We start from the raw sequence: 14,109 nt of genomic DNA on the forward strand, positions 1-14,109 counted from the left end.
AAAACTTTGATGGGGAAAGTTGTGAAGTAGAAGGGATATCTGTATCTATATCCCCAGTGCTTAGCACCATGCTTGAAACATAGGAAGCCCTTTAAAAAAATGCCTATTGCTACCTTGTCTCCTAGAAGTAGTCAGAGACTCAAAAGAAATAAAACAGGAAGAAGAAAGGCAGGGGGGTAGGATAGGAAGGGTCTAGAGCTTCACCAGGGCTCTGGAGATCCTGAGCAGCTAAGAGAATATATTAAAAACTGGAGCTGAAGGACTGAAAACAAATCTCTTCAACTTCACTATTTTGCTGAAGGCAACATTAGCCATAACAGAAGCCTCTCCTCTAGTTTAATAAATTTCTGGCCTCTAGGATTCTTGAGAGATGGAATCACTTATAAGATTCCCCCACTAAGGTCAATTCTACTCTACCAGAGGGTCTATGGTACCACCACCAAAGCAGCCCACCCTTTTATCTGAACCATATGCTCAACAGGTAACAGGGGCATGGGCGGGGGGGGGAGGGAATACAGGGGTTTGGTGTTCAATTTCTTTCCACCTGAATCCTCAGAAGTCTTCCTTTCCCACAGAGCTCAGCAGGACCATGGTGTAACAGGCTCACTCCATCTCAGAGAGGGAGCAGTGTTCTTTGGGTGCCTGGCTCACCTCCTCCATGTAGACTTTTTCTTCCTTCCTGATTCATACATACTTACTTAAGCCTGTTGGCCTATCCAGCTGTCCTCTCTCCACCCCCAGACTCCCCACTGGAGCCTTGGAATCTATTTTTAAACATGCAGCTCAGCACCAAAATGAAGAAATCAAAGAGACAGAAATGCTGCTACAATTGGGTTTTCTGTTCTAGGTGGGTTTGAAAAATATCTGTGGCTCAGATCCAAGCTTCAGTACAGGGTCCGACCAGTTTGTCCCATATTAATATCACAAGCACAGAAATCTATTGGAGGGACTGGGATGGATTACACAACTGACCAAATGAGAGATGGGAATGACCTAAGACTTAAGCATGTACTCTCCTTGCTTCTGCTGAAAACAGAATTCTATAGCTAGGAGGAACATTGAGCAGCTTTGTTCCCTCAAACATCTAACAGAACATATATAAATATCCTTAAAGGAGACCTACACATGGGGAGCTGTTAACACATGTTTGTTGGATATGGAATATTTTAGGGGCAGCTGGATAGCACAATGGATATAGGCCTGGAGTTGGAAGGGCCTAGGTTCAAATCAGACCTCAGACACTTCCTAGCTATGTGACTCTGGGCAAGTCACTTAACCCCAATTGTCCAGCATTTACTGCCCTTCTGACTTAGAAGAAATTCTGAGGCATAGGGCAAGACTTTTTTTCTTCAAAGAATGTTGAATATTTCTAAATAGACCCAAATACTTCACTACCCTGTCATAGTATCTGAAATTTCTACTATTCTATTAAGGCAAGAAAGCCAGAAGGCGGAGTGAGGAGAATGCATTCTGGGAAGAGAGAACATCTAGAGAATATCTTGAGTCTAGAGATGAAATGTTTAGTAAACAAAAAGGAGACCAGGTTCACTGGATCAAAGAGTGTGTGAGTGCTGGGTGTTGGAGAGGTAAGACATAAGAAGACTAGCTTGGATTATAAAGGCCTTAAATGCCAAACAGGAGATTTTGTATTGGAGCCTGGAAGTAATAGGGAGCCACTAGAATTTATTAAGTAGGAGAATGACATGATTGGATCTGTAATTTAGGAAAATCACTTTGGAGGCTGCATTGAAGGATGGACTAGAGTGGGGAGAGCTTTGTGACAGACAGACCAACAGCAAGACTAATACAATAGTCCAAACCTGAGATGAGTACCAATGTAATGGCAGTATCACAGGAGAGAAAAGGGATTCAAGAGATGTTGTTAGGGTACAGTCAATAGACTTTGGCAACAGTTTGGACAGAGAAAGGAGGGAGTGAGAGAGAGCAAAAAGCTAAGGATCATACCGCCTAGGTTGGAAGCCTAAGGGACTGGTAGAATGGTGGTATCTTCAACAGTAACAGGGAAGTTTGGAGGGGGAAATGAAGTCAAATGTATTAGAATTCCCACTATACAAAGTCATAATTGTATAAAATACGATCATTAGTTCCAGTCCAATGGAAATTTACAGTGTGAAGGCAAATAATGTAACCACTTGGAGAGAGTCATTATTTGGACTCATTAGAATCTAGCCACAACTTTTCAGTGAGCTGATGTAGATTTTCTTCAAGAATTGCTGGACCCAAAAAATTCACTACTCTGGAGTCAATCTAAGCTTAGTTTGGTACTCAGCTAATAGAGAGGGCAGCTAAGTGGCACAGTGGATAGAGTGCTGAACCTGGAGTCAGGAAGATTCATCTTCTGAATTAGAATCTGGCCTCAAACACTTACCTGGGCAAGTCATTTAACCCAGTTTGCCTTAGTTACTAATTTAGATCCTACTATGTACCAGATACAGTTAAGTGCTTTACAATTATTATCTTACTTGAAACTCACAAAAACCCTGGGAGGTAAGTGCTATTAGTATCTCCTTTTTTACAGTTAAGGAAAATGAGGCAGACAACGGTTAAGTGACTTGTCCAAAGTTACAAAGATATTATGTATCTTGAGTCACATTTGAACTTAGGTCTTCCTGACTCTTCAGCCCAGTGCTTCATCCACTGTTTCAACTAGATGCCTGTGAAACATAAAAGTGAAATATCTGTCCCATAAATGTTTCAATTTTTATATATCAGCTTCCCAGGAAAGTATAATAGGAGATGTAGGTTACTCTTTCTCTTTTAAATCTTTCTCATTTTTCACTTATAAGTTTTTGTTTTTTAAACGTTTCTTTTGTAGTGAAGAAAATAAGTAACTGTCTTATACCTAACCTGTTTTATACTTTGTGTACTCACTTTTTTTTAATCTGTTTAGTATCTCTGGTACCTATTGGACAGAGGGATTGTGAGGCTGAAATAAGACAATGTACATAAAGTACCTTATAAACTATAAAGTACTATATGTCATATATGTCACATTATTGTTTAATAGGTTGTTTATAGTTATTAAATATTTACTATGTGCAAATGTTATACAAATAAGTAATTTTTTTATTATTTTTAAGGTCAGATCCTAAGAATAAAATCAATAGATCTAATGTTACAATTAGTTTGGGAATTCCTAATATATGCTGTCAAGTTACTTAACAAAAACTTGGCACCAATCTACAGTTCCACCAATAATGTAATTACTGTACCTTTTCCAAGATTTCATTTTGTCCATTTTATTTACTCTTTTTGACAAGTTATCAGGTGTGAAGTAAGATTTTAAGGTTGTTTCCATTTTCATTTCTTTGGTCTTTATTCTTTATGTGGTAATTAATAGTTTGTTAATCATTTTCCCACTAATAGCTAATAATTATATTAACAATGTTCTGTTAAAATGCTAATAATTTCCTTTTGAAAATTATCTGTTCATGTTCCTTGATACTACAGCATATATGTTACTTTCTCATATATTCTTTATACCCAAAGCAGGAAAATCTGAAACTTCCCCCCTAAGATTCTGCAAAACATCTTGTACAGAAGAAAAGAACTAGAACAGAGATCTTGGCTCCCTTTCTGAATGAGGATTGATATTACAGGAATGATGAAGGAGAGAGGCTTTAGTCATCATCTGTGTATAGCACGCAGCTGTTCTGTTGTTATGCTGGGCATCCCAAGGCAGCTCCTGCAATTTAAAAACAGAGCCGCAGTGGCGACAGGGCCGTGCTACTAAGTTCACTTAACTATTTTTTGGTGGAGATAGAGAACTATAGCTCAATTTCATTTATGTTTGGAGGACTGAATTTCCCTATTGATAAAATACTCTACCCATATGCACATGATTGTTGAAGGAACATATGAGAAAATGGTTACAAAAGCACATGTGAAAATTACAGGTTGCATTTTAAAAGTACAAACTGTACTATCATAGGATTTTTTTTTATTAATTGTAGATGAAAGATGGGGATTGAAGTCAAGTTCCAAGGCTCTACCCTTTTGAGATCACTATTTATATAAATTTCCCTCCTCTTTCTATCACCTTTTGGGGTAGGATACAGAACACATCCCAAAGAGAGCTCAGAGGTAGGAATCAGTGTCTTAGAATTTCTTAGAATCATAGAATTTTGGAACTGGGAAAGATTCAACTGGTAAATCAGGGTAATCTTGTAGTAACAGTGTGGCTACATTTTAGCAAAACATTTGACAAAAGCCTCTTGTAGTGTGGATAAAAGCAGTTACATGGGTTCATAATTGACTGAATGGAAATACCCAAAGAATTTTAGGAAAAGAACCAATGTCAACTAGGGGAAAGATACCTCTAGTCAAGTATCCTAACCACTCACCAGACCTATCACCAATCATATTCTATTGAATATTTTATCAGTTATTTGGCTAAAGATATACATTGGGATAATATCACATTTGCAAAGGACATGAAACTAGGAGGGACAGTTAATATAGTGAACAATAGAATCATGGTCCTGAAAGATCCTGATGGGTCAAATCTAATAGTGTTATTTTAACAGAGATAAATGTACAGTCTTGCCTTTGGGTTCAAAAAAAAATCAACCTCCCAAGTAAGAGATGAAGGCTATGTGCCTCAACAGCAATTCATATGCACACAAAAGGTTTGTTTTAATAGATTCCAAGCTCAATGTGAGCCAACAAAGTAACTTAGAACCCACTCAACCAAAAAAGAACATGAATAGTGGAAGGAGATAAAGATTTATACAGTACTTACTATATGTTGGCATTGTACTAAGAACTTTACAAATATTATTTCATTTAATCCTCAAAATAATCCTGGGCAGTAAGTGCCATTCTGCCCATTTTACAAATGAGGTAGACAGAGGTTAAATGACTTACTCAAGGTTACACAGCTAGTAAGTATCTGAGGACAGATTGCAATCCAGGTCTTACTGACTCCAGGGCTAATGCTCTGTCTGCTAACCACCAGACTATATTAAACGCAATTTTAGGTTTCACTAATGAAAGTATTTTGTTCAGATTTTGAGAGATAATAGTTTCACTATACTCTTCTCTGATCAAACTATATCTAGTACATTATGTTTAATTCTTGGTGCCACATTAAATGGAACATTAATAAACTAGAGAATATACAAAGGTAAGGTGATCAGGACAGTGAGAGGAATAGAGACCATGCCATATAGCAGTGATGGCAAACCTTTTAGAAACAGAGTGCCAGGCCCTGCCTCCATCCATCCCCATCCCCACCCCTGGACCAAGTGCTGGACATGTCTTACCCTGCCCCTTACCCCACACAGAGGAGGGTGAAATGAAAAAGCTTTATCAGGCACAGTGACATCAGGCACTCATCAGGAGAGGGGGAAGGGAGCAGTTCCACTGGAGTCCCTTAGCCTTTCTAGTAACAAATTCTGGGCAAGGTGAGGGGAAGGGAGGACAATGGTCAGGTGCCCACGGAGAGAGCTCTGTATACCATCTTTGGCATCCATGCCATAGATTCACCATCACTGCCATATAGGGATTCTGTAAAGAAATTAGAGATGCTCAGATAAGAAGAGAGAAGGCTTGGAGGGGATATGATCACTGTCTTCAAATATTCATATGGAAGAGAAATTAAACTTGTTTTCTTGGCCACAGCAGACAGTACCTAGGACCAAAGGGCAATAATAATAGCTAGTATTTATATAGCATTTAAAGGTTTATAAAGTATGTTTCCTCATTGGATCCTCACAACAAATCTGTAAGGTAGTTGCTATTATTGTCCCAGTTTATAGAGGAGATTGAAGCTGAACATGGTTAAATGACTTGAAATCTGAGATAGGCTAGAACTCAGGTCTTCCTGATTCCAAGTCTAGCATTTCTTATCCACTGCACTACAGGAGGCAAATTGCACCTTAATATAAGTAAGAGCTTTCTAATAATTAAAACTATCCAGCAACAAAATAGACTGCTCCATGAAGTACTAAGTTTTCTACCCCAAAAATTCTAGCAGAGAATAGACTGGTAACGTGATTCTCAAATGGGGTAATGGGTTGGAACAAGTTATGTTGCAGATCCTGTCCAACCTTACAATTATATATGTGTGTGTGCATATATATATATATGCACACATATATATGTATATGAGATTCCCTTGCCCAAGTCTCCTATTTTTTAGCTACAAAAGCCAAGGCTCAAAAGCAGATAAGAACTTGTCCAAAGCTGGAGGTATAGCTAGGACTGGAATCTCTGGTTATTGATTCCTTTCCACTCCACCCCATTTCCCTCTTTGTGCATACTTCCTGACTTCCAGCCTAGAACATTTTTTTCTACCATGCCAAACTGTTGTTTCTGTGTCCTGTAAAGATACCTAAAGAACATTGGAGAGGAAAATTTGAAAGGAGCATCTGATGTACCAGAATGACATTAAAAACAACTGGGAAAAGCAACACAAAAGTCTTTAGAGTACCAAACTGCCATTAACAGTAGTCTTTCACAAGGATTTGTATCATTGTGACTATATTAACAGTTTACTCTTCTCCCAAAAGATATCAAGTTTTGATGGTATTTTTATCAACAATAATAATAATAGATGATATTTATAGTGGTTTAAAGTTTGCAAAGAACTTTAAAATAATTCATTTGAGTCTGATAACAAGACTGAGAGGTCTACATCACTCCCCTTATACAAATGAAGAAACAGAGGCTCAGAGAGTGGCTTGATCAGATAACTAGTAAGTGCCAAAAGCAAGATTTGAACCTAACTTCCTGATTCCAAGATAAGCACTATTCATTATATCATGCTGCCTCTCATTAGAGATAGCTGTCCATATAAATTCCATGTAAAGGAGCTGCTGAAGGTGAAAGTTGGGCAGAAAAAGAGAATACCTCTCCACTAAAGATCTCTTTGAGAAATTCATCTTGCCCCCAATAATATTCAATATACTGGGGCAGTTAGGTAGCACAGTGGATAGAGCAACAGGCTTGAAGTTGGGAAGATCATTCAAATCTGATCTCAGATCATTTCTAGCTGTGTAACTAGGCAAATCAATTAACCTTGATTGCCTAGCCCTTGCTGCTCTTCTGCCTTAGAAATGATACTAAGGCAGAAGGTAGGTGTTTTTTTTTTATTAAACTTACAAAACCTAAACAAGTTCACTTTACAATAATCACTTTAAATAACCACTTATTGATTTCTTTAAAATATGATCCAATTTACAAAAATGTGATTAATATACATTTTAGATGCATGTCCACTAAACAAAATACAGTCCCCTAATATTTGCAATTTACAAAAGTCTGGTAAGAGAGTCATTAGTTACAGGTATACTTTAAAAACTGAGGTCTAGGTAGGATTTTAGACATACAGCTAAAAATGACCCAATGAGTCATTTCATCCAATCTCCTCATTTTAGAGGATCAAGAAAATTAAGCCCAAAAAGTAAAGGGATTTGCTCAAGATCATGTAGTTGGTAAATAATAGAGCTGGGACTTGAACCTGGGTCCTGTGACTGCAAATCCTTCTCTCTTCCCATTTTCTTTGAACCTCTCCATCTAATCCTCCCTTGTCTCCCATTCTTTCCTAGCCTCAATTGGACTGGAATATATATTTATTTAACTGGACATGCAGCAAATGCTTATTTTTGTTTAAAACATGCCAAAATCAATCACTTTCTTTGGGTCTCAGATCCTTCTATAAAATTTGAGTGTTGCATTAAATACTCTCTAAAGTCCTTTTCAGTTTTTAAATTCCATGCTTCTAGAAGTGTCAAGCTTCTAATAAAGAACGTCTTTTGCACATCTAAAAATATTTCTCTCATCCTACAGTTTTCCACATATCTGAAGCCACTGCTATGAAGACTAAGATTAAATTTCTGGGTCTAGTGAGATTGTGGTCCCAACCTAAGCAGCTATGGGATATATCCACTGCCTTGTGGGTTGAGAGGCACAGCTTGTATTTCCTTTAAATGCCAAGATCAAAATTCTCCACATTCCAGCTAAAAATGCCTTGCTCACCATGAACCTTTGACTTCTTCCTTGTCTTTTATCTCCCTTGTTCCTATTTAGATTTGAGGTATACTTCTTAATGGTTAACCCAAGGTCACATACTTTTAGCCCCTCTGAAGAGAGGTTTGTCATTCCCTGAAAGATGGGGCAGAAATGGCTGCATGGTAGGGGTGGACCCATGGGGACCCTTCCCTGTTGGGGCTGAAAGATGCTTTAGTTTCTGTGCACACAGCTGACATTCCAGCTATGCCCCTCCTCAATGGGGAGTGGGAATATGCATCAGACAAACCCAATCCTAAAGGGACCTCTCAGTGGGTACACATAGAACTGCCTTTGAACAAGTCTCCATCACTGTCTCAAAAAAGCAGCATCCCAAGCCAGGGACTGAGTGGAAGATACTGAAGCCGTGAGTACCTTTGGAGATAAGGTTTCTAATTGGTTGACTGGTTGGGTTTTCTCATATCACATTGGTCCAGTTCATTCTGTCTGTAGGACAGAGGAGGAAATTTCAATGCTCCTCTTGTCCCCCCCCAACCCCCCTCCCCAAGTTGGGAACTCTAACCTTGGAAGGTGATGATTTTTTCAGGCAAACTACCTATATGTTAGAATCTTAGTACCCTGCCTCTACTTTTAAAGCTAAATTATTTCCTTCCTTTCTCCCATTTTTAATCCTTTCCCTTCCCTTCCTTTGTTTCTTCCTTCCTTCTTTCCTTCCTTCCTTCTTCCCTTCCTATTTTATCTCAGCTCAGTAGTTTGGACTTACTTTAATCAAAATTCTTTTGGATTTAATGCTCAATAGTGGGCTGCCAATATCTAAACATTTCAACCCTACAAGAATTCTCTCGTCCTTTTTGATGAGGCAGTGAGGTCTAGTGAACTGAGTGCTGCAGTTGCAAACAGGAAACACCTCAATTCAAATTCCCTTTTCAGATATTTCCTAGCGGTGTGACCCTCAACAAATCACATAACCTCTCTGAGACTCAGTTTCCTCATCTATAAAATGAAGGCGGTTGCAGTCAATGGCCTCTAAGGTCTCTTATAGATCAATATCTCCATCCAGGATTCCTTCCTTCCTCCTTCTTTCCCTCCCTTGTTTTCCTCCATTCCCTTCTCACTTCTTACTCTCACTACTTTCCAAAATATTTATTTGAATATCCACTGTGTACAAAGCACTGTTGGGTGCCATAAAGGATAAAAAAACTGTAGTGCCCCTCCATATCTCAAGGTCTTAAATACCTATGAGAGTCACTAAGTTCTCCAGAGACCATGGAGCTTTGATTTGTGATCATACATGGACCCAAGTTAAGCCCGGGGTCAGTAGGAGTCTTAGAAAGACAAGCAGCCCCCACAGCTCTCCTCCAGTCAACATACTTGACACAGTGCCATAGTAGATGCTTAATAAATGTTTGTTAACTGAATGAATGAATGAATGAATGAATGAATGAATGAATGAATGAATGAATGAATGAATGAATGCCTCACAATATCTAGGGCCCTTTCTTAGTCTTTGTCTCTATATTGGGCACATTATCACAGAGAGAATGTGGGGAATCTGGAAAAAAATTTCAAAGGACAGGATTATGAGTAATCAGAATCCTTAACAACACAACCTGGGTGAAAAGGTTGAGGAGCTGAAATGATTCAATCTAAAGAAGTAGAGAAGAGGTGAAAGAAGGAAACAGTGGGAAAGGAGTATGTTGTCAAGGACCTTGGCTGGGCATCAACAGACATTTCCTGTAGTTCTGACTTTGTCACTAAGGAGTTAAATTTGGGTCTTGGCTCTGCTACTTACTACCTCTGTAACCATCACTTAATGTTTTGGGCATCAGTTATCTCCTCTCTAAAATAAAAGGTTGGAACTGAGCAGTGCCTCTTAACCTTCAAACTCAGTGGTTGGTTTTGATTTTTTAACTTTGAAATCAGTATTTCAAATACAAGTGACTTATTTTATAATCCTATGTATTTTATTTTTTGCTTTTAAAACCATTATTCTGAGGAGTCCATAACTCAAGAAAAGGGTAAGAACCCCTCAACTAGATGATAGCTGAAGTTCCTTTCATTTCAAACTATCTCATCACTCTGTGATTTGCACAAGTCATAATCCACCCCCAAGACTCAATTTCCCCTTCTGTGAAATGAAAAGATTAAAGCACAGCTAAACATAGTGAATAGAGCACCAGGTCTTGGGTTGAAATCTGAATTCAGATATGCCCAACTATATGACTCTAGGCAAGTCACTAAGACAAAAGATAAGAGATTTTTATTTTTGCTTTTGTTTTTTAAAAAGACAACACTGGAATAACCTATATCAGATTGTTTACTGTCTGTGGAGCTGGTAGGAAAGGGAGGGAGCAAGAGAATTTGGATTGCAAAAGGTCAGAAAACAATTTTTAAATTGATTCTAAATGTAATTTTTTAAAAAAAGAATAGACCAAAAAATTTTAATTAAAAAAAGAAATGAGATTGAACTAGTTGGTTTCTAGTTTTCATATTTGTATTCTCAGTGCCCAGAATACATGCTACTCATTTTACTTCATTAAATAATTAATTGATTGCTATTAATTAATAAATGAATAAAATAAATTATTATTAAATTTTAAAATGCTAATTAATTGTTTCTAAGGTCACTTCTAGTGCTAAAATCCAATTTAATTAACTGCTCATCTTTCTACCTCTTGAATGGAGGTCCAGAATGCAACATTCCATTTTTAGACACATAGTTTGTTTTGCTTCACTGTAATTATTTGTTACAAGAGAGGATTTTTTTTGGTTGTTATAAGGAGGAAGGGAGGAGTGTTAGGCATGCAAAAAAAGAAAGAAAGAAAGAAAGAAGAAAAGGGAAACATTAATGACCATTTTTAAAATACAAAGTTCAGCAGGGGACACAGACAAGTAGGCCAGTAGTACTATTGTGCTGAAATGAATTTGTTCTTTTTAGAAAATATCACCTAGAACAGATTCATGGTTTCATATACAATCCCTTTATTTCATTCTTGCTATGTAGAAATGTTTGTGTTTCTTGATACTTGTCAAGTTCACAATCAAAAATTTTAAGAATTAATTGTTTGTTGAAGCTGGTGAATGGTTGATTTTTATTAGAAAAGGAAGGAGAGGAGAAAATTGTGAGTTCTGGGAGGCAGAAGGAAGATATAGTATCACTTTATAGGATAGGGTAAGTAAGAATAGTATAAATATTGTAATATTTATTGGGAAAAGAGATGGGATTGTTTCTTTTCCACAATATATATCATAGTGGGATGGGTTCTTGTCTAGGGAAAGGAGCTGGAGGGTGTAACTTTTGCCCCTCCCTTCTAGTCTTGGGATTCTGTCAACCAATATAAGCCCAAAAATAATTCCCTGGGCTTGGCAGGAGCCTGGGGGTGGTGGGGCAACAGCAGAGGGAGTGAGAATAGCCCTGGAGTCTGGCTGTCCAGATGGATGATATCTAACGGGCTAAGTCTGAGTACTTAGCAGTAACCACTGCCAAAGTTCTTAAAGTCCAAGAGTTTTTCTCTCTCTGGCTATCAATTGAGACATAGCAGGAGTTATTTCGGTCATGGCCAACATTCTGTAAATACAGATGGAGGTGGGCAGAGCAGGTGTCAAAGGCAGGAACTTGTATTATTTCTCTAACCCAAACCAAAAAAAAAAGATATTAATAATGGTTCACATTTACATAATGCTTTTAATGATTTCAAAGTACTTTATAAACATTATCTTTTTTGCTCATCGCAACAATCCTACATAGTATTATTATCCCCATTTTACAAATGAGGAAGCAGATAAGGAGCTTGCCCCATATTACACAGCTAATAAGTATCTGAGATGGAATTCAAATCCAGTTTTTCCTAACATTGAATTCTGTTTTCTGTCCACCATGACACTGCCTCCCATCTACCGTTCACGTGTAGGTCTAGGCTGGGAACTAACTAGACTGGTTTCTGGAGCAACAATACAAATGACAACTGTCGCCACTGGGGATTCTGCACATTTTGCCATGTGGTTGACAGGACGTTCAGTGACCTGGATTCTGGTGAAAACTTGAGGTCCTACATTGACATCCTATGGGTCACACCTCTCAGCTCTAGTAGAATCTGGAGTAAACTAGTACCAACCAAAAGAAGGTGTCAGATGATCTTAGATTTCAAACTAGAAGGGGCTTTAGGATTATCTAGTTCAGACTTCTCATTTTATAGATGAACTAACTAAGATCTAGGGAAGTTAGATGGCTGGCCCAAGACCAATTAAGCACTAACTAGCAGACCTGGGACATAATCCAAGATCTTCTGACTCCAAAAACTATTACTGTCCCATTACACTATGCTGTACCCTAAGTAAGCCAAGAACAAATCAGGCCAAGTTCTTATTTGCAGCTAAAATAGAACCATTTATTTCCCCTGAGAATAATTGCATACCTGGCTCTCAACTCTCACCTTGATGTTCTTCCTTGACTCCCAGAGGAGGTGAATTGACTAATTCGCTGACACTGGCAAGAATGCATCACAACAGATGCTATGGCCGATTACTGACAGTGGTCTGTGGCATAATCCATTTCTCATACTTGTTCTCAATTCAAGATTACATTTGGTGAGATGATGTCAAGGCCAGCTTGATAGACAAGTTATCTACAATGTTCAGCCCCTGGCAAGCAGAGTTTGGGTCCACTGTATTTTTAGTGCCTTTCTACTTAGTCTGCTGACAAAAAGCCAACAATCTGAATTCACCACCTTCATTTGTCCCTTCCCAATTTGCATGACACTCAGTAACCCATATGAGATTTAGCCAGCTGCTTTGTCTTTCCTTCCTTTGCAAAACTTTTCAGGGACCACCCACCATTTCCACTGAGTCTCACAAAAGGGATTTCTCAACCCGGGCAGCAGTATGGGGAATTAGTGTTTTCTTGACAGCAACCATTTCCCTGGAGAAAAAAAGAATGAAATCCTAGGCCTTAGATAAGAACATGCTGTCCATCTACTTCATGTCTTCAGCAGGGTTGCTACTAGAATCTCAGGCCCAGGTGGTCTTAACTGTGTATGGAGAGAGTGAGAAGTGAAAAGACAGCACTTAAGCAGTAGTTTCCCCTTTATTCCATTTGGGTTTAACCCTGAACATTTCATTTGACTGCAGTCTTCTACAGCTTGACAGGAGAGATTTATTCAGCACCAGCTGTCTCATATTTTACAACCATACTACAGAGGTAAAATTAGAAGCAAGTGAAGATCATGTTCCTTTCAAAGAATTCTGCCGTGCATCCCACAGATACTCCAAGTTATTACCCGTTGTCCCAAACATCATTATCGTCGAATATAGGAATATCTGAGTAGGGACCTTAGAGTATAGAATATCAAGTCTAAAAAGGACCTTAGAACATAGACCATAAAATGTCAGAACTGGAATGAACTTCAGAACATAGAATGTCAGACTTGGAAGGAAACTTAGAGATCATCCAGTTCAACCTTCTCATCTTACAGAGGGAAAAACTGTCTCTCTGAAAGGAGAAGAATGGAGCCCAAGGTCAAACAGTAAGTTGGAAGCAAAGTCAGGACTCAGGACAAGGCCTTCTTCTTTCCAGTTCCATGACTTTTCAGCACTGTTGCTGCTCTTCTTGAACATTGGCTATGTAGTCATGCCATAGTGGAGGCGATAAAAATCCTAGAAAAGATTTTATTGTTGTTGTTGAGTTGTTTCAGTCTCGTCCAATTCTTCATGACTCCATTTGCAGTTTTCTTGGCAGAGATACTGGAGTGGTTTGCCATTTCCTTCACTAGGTCATTTTACAGATGAGGAACTGAGGCAAACAAGAGTTAAGTGGCTTGCCCAAGGTCACACAGCTAGGAAGTGTCTGAAATTACTGGAGTCAGATCTTTCTAACTCTAGGCCCAGTGCTCTACCAAGCCCCCTCTCTGCCTCCCAGGCTAGAAAAGATTGGAAAGTCCTTAAATTAAGGATTTTGCATTACACATATAAATTTGAGCCCAGAGATATATCTTATGGGAGGGCAGGAGAAACACTGCCAGAGCAGAAAATGAGGGTAGTCTATCATCACAGAACCCATTTACCTACAAGCTTACTGCTTCAAGAACTTTCCAACTTACATCAATGGCTTAAATTAGACTC

At 38.5% G+C, this 14,109-nt stretch overlaps 1 protein-coding gene across 1 annotated transcript in view; it reads left to right on the forward strand.

Annotated features, from left to right (window-relative positions):
- Window positions 1-8,198: 8,198 nt before the first annotated feature.
- The window catches only part of LOC130456364 (palladin-like), a 51,254-nt gene continuing 45,343 nt past the window's right edge, over window positions 8,199-14,109 (forward strand). The window contains exon 1 of the mRNA XM_056811327.1: window positions 8,199-8,398. The gene's annotated coding sequence lies outside the window, so the exon portion shown is untranslated. The remainder of the gene's footprint in view (window positions 8,399-14,109) is intronic.

Source organism: Monodelphis domestica, chromosome 1 (assembly GCF_027887165.1).
Source record: "Monodelphis domestica isolate mMonDom1 chromosome 1, mMonDom1.pri, whole genome shotgun sequence".
Classification (NCBI taxonomy): domain Eukaryota; kingdom Metazoa; phylum Chordata; class Mammalia; order Didelphimorphia; family Didelphidae; genus Monodelphis; species Monodelphis domestica.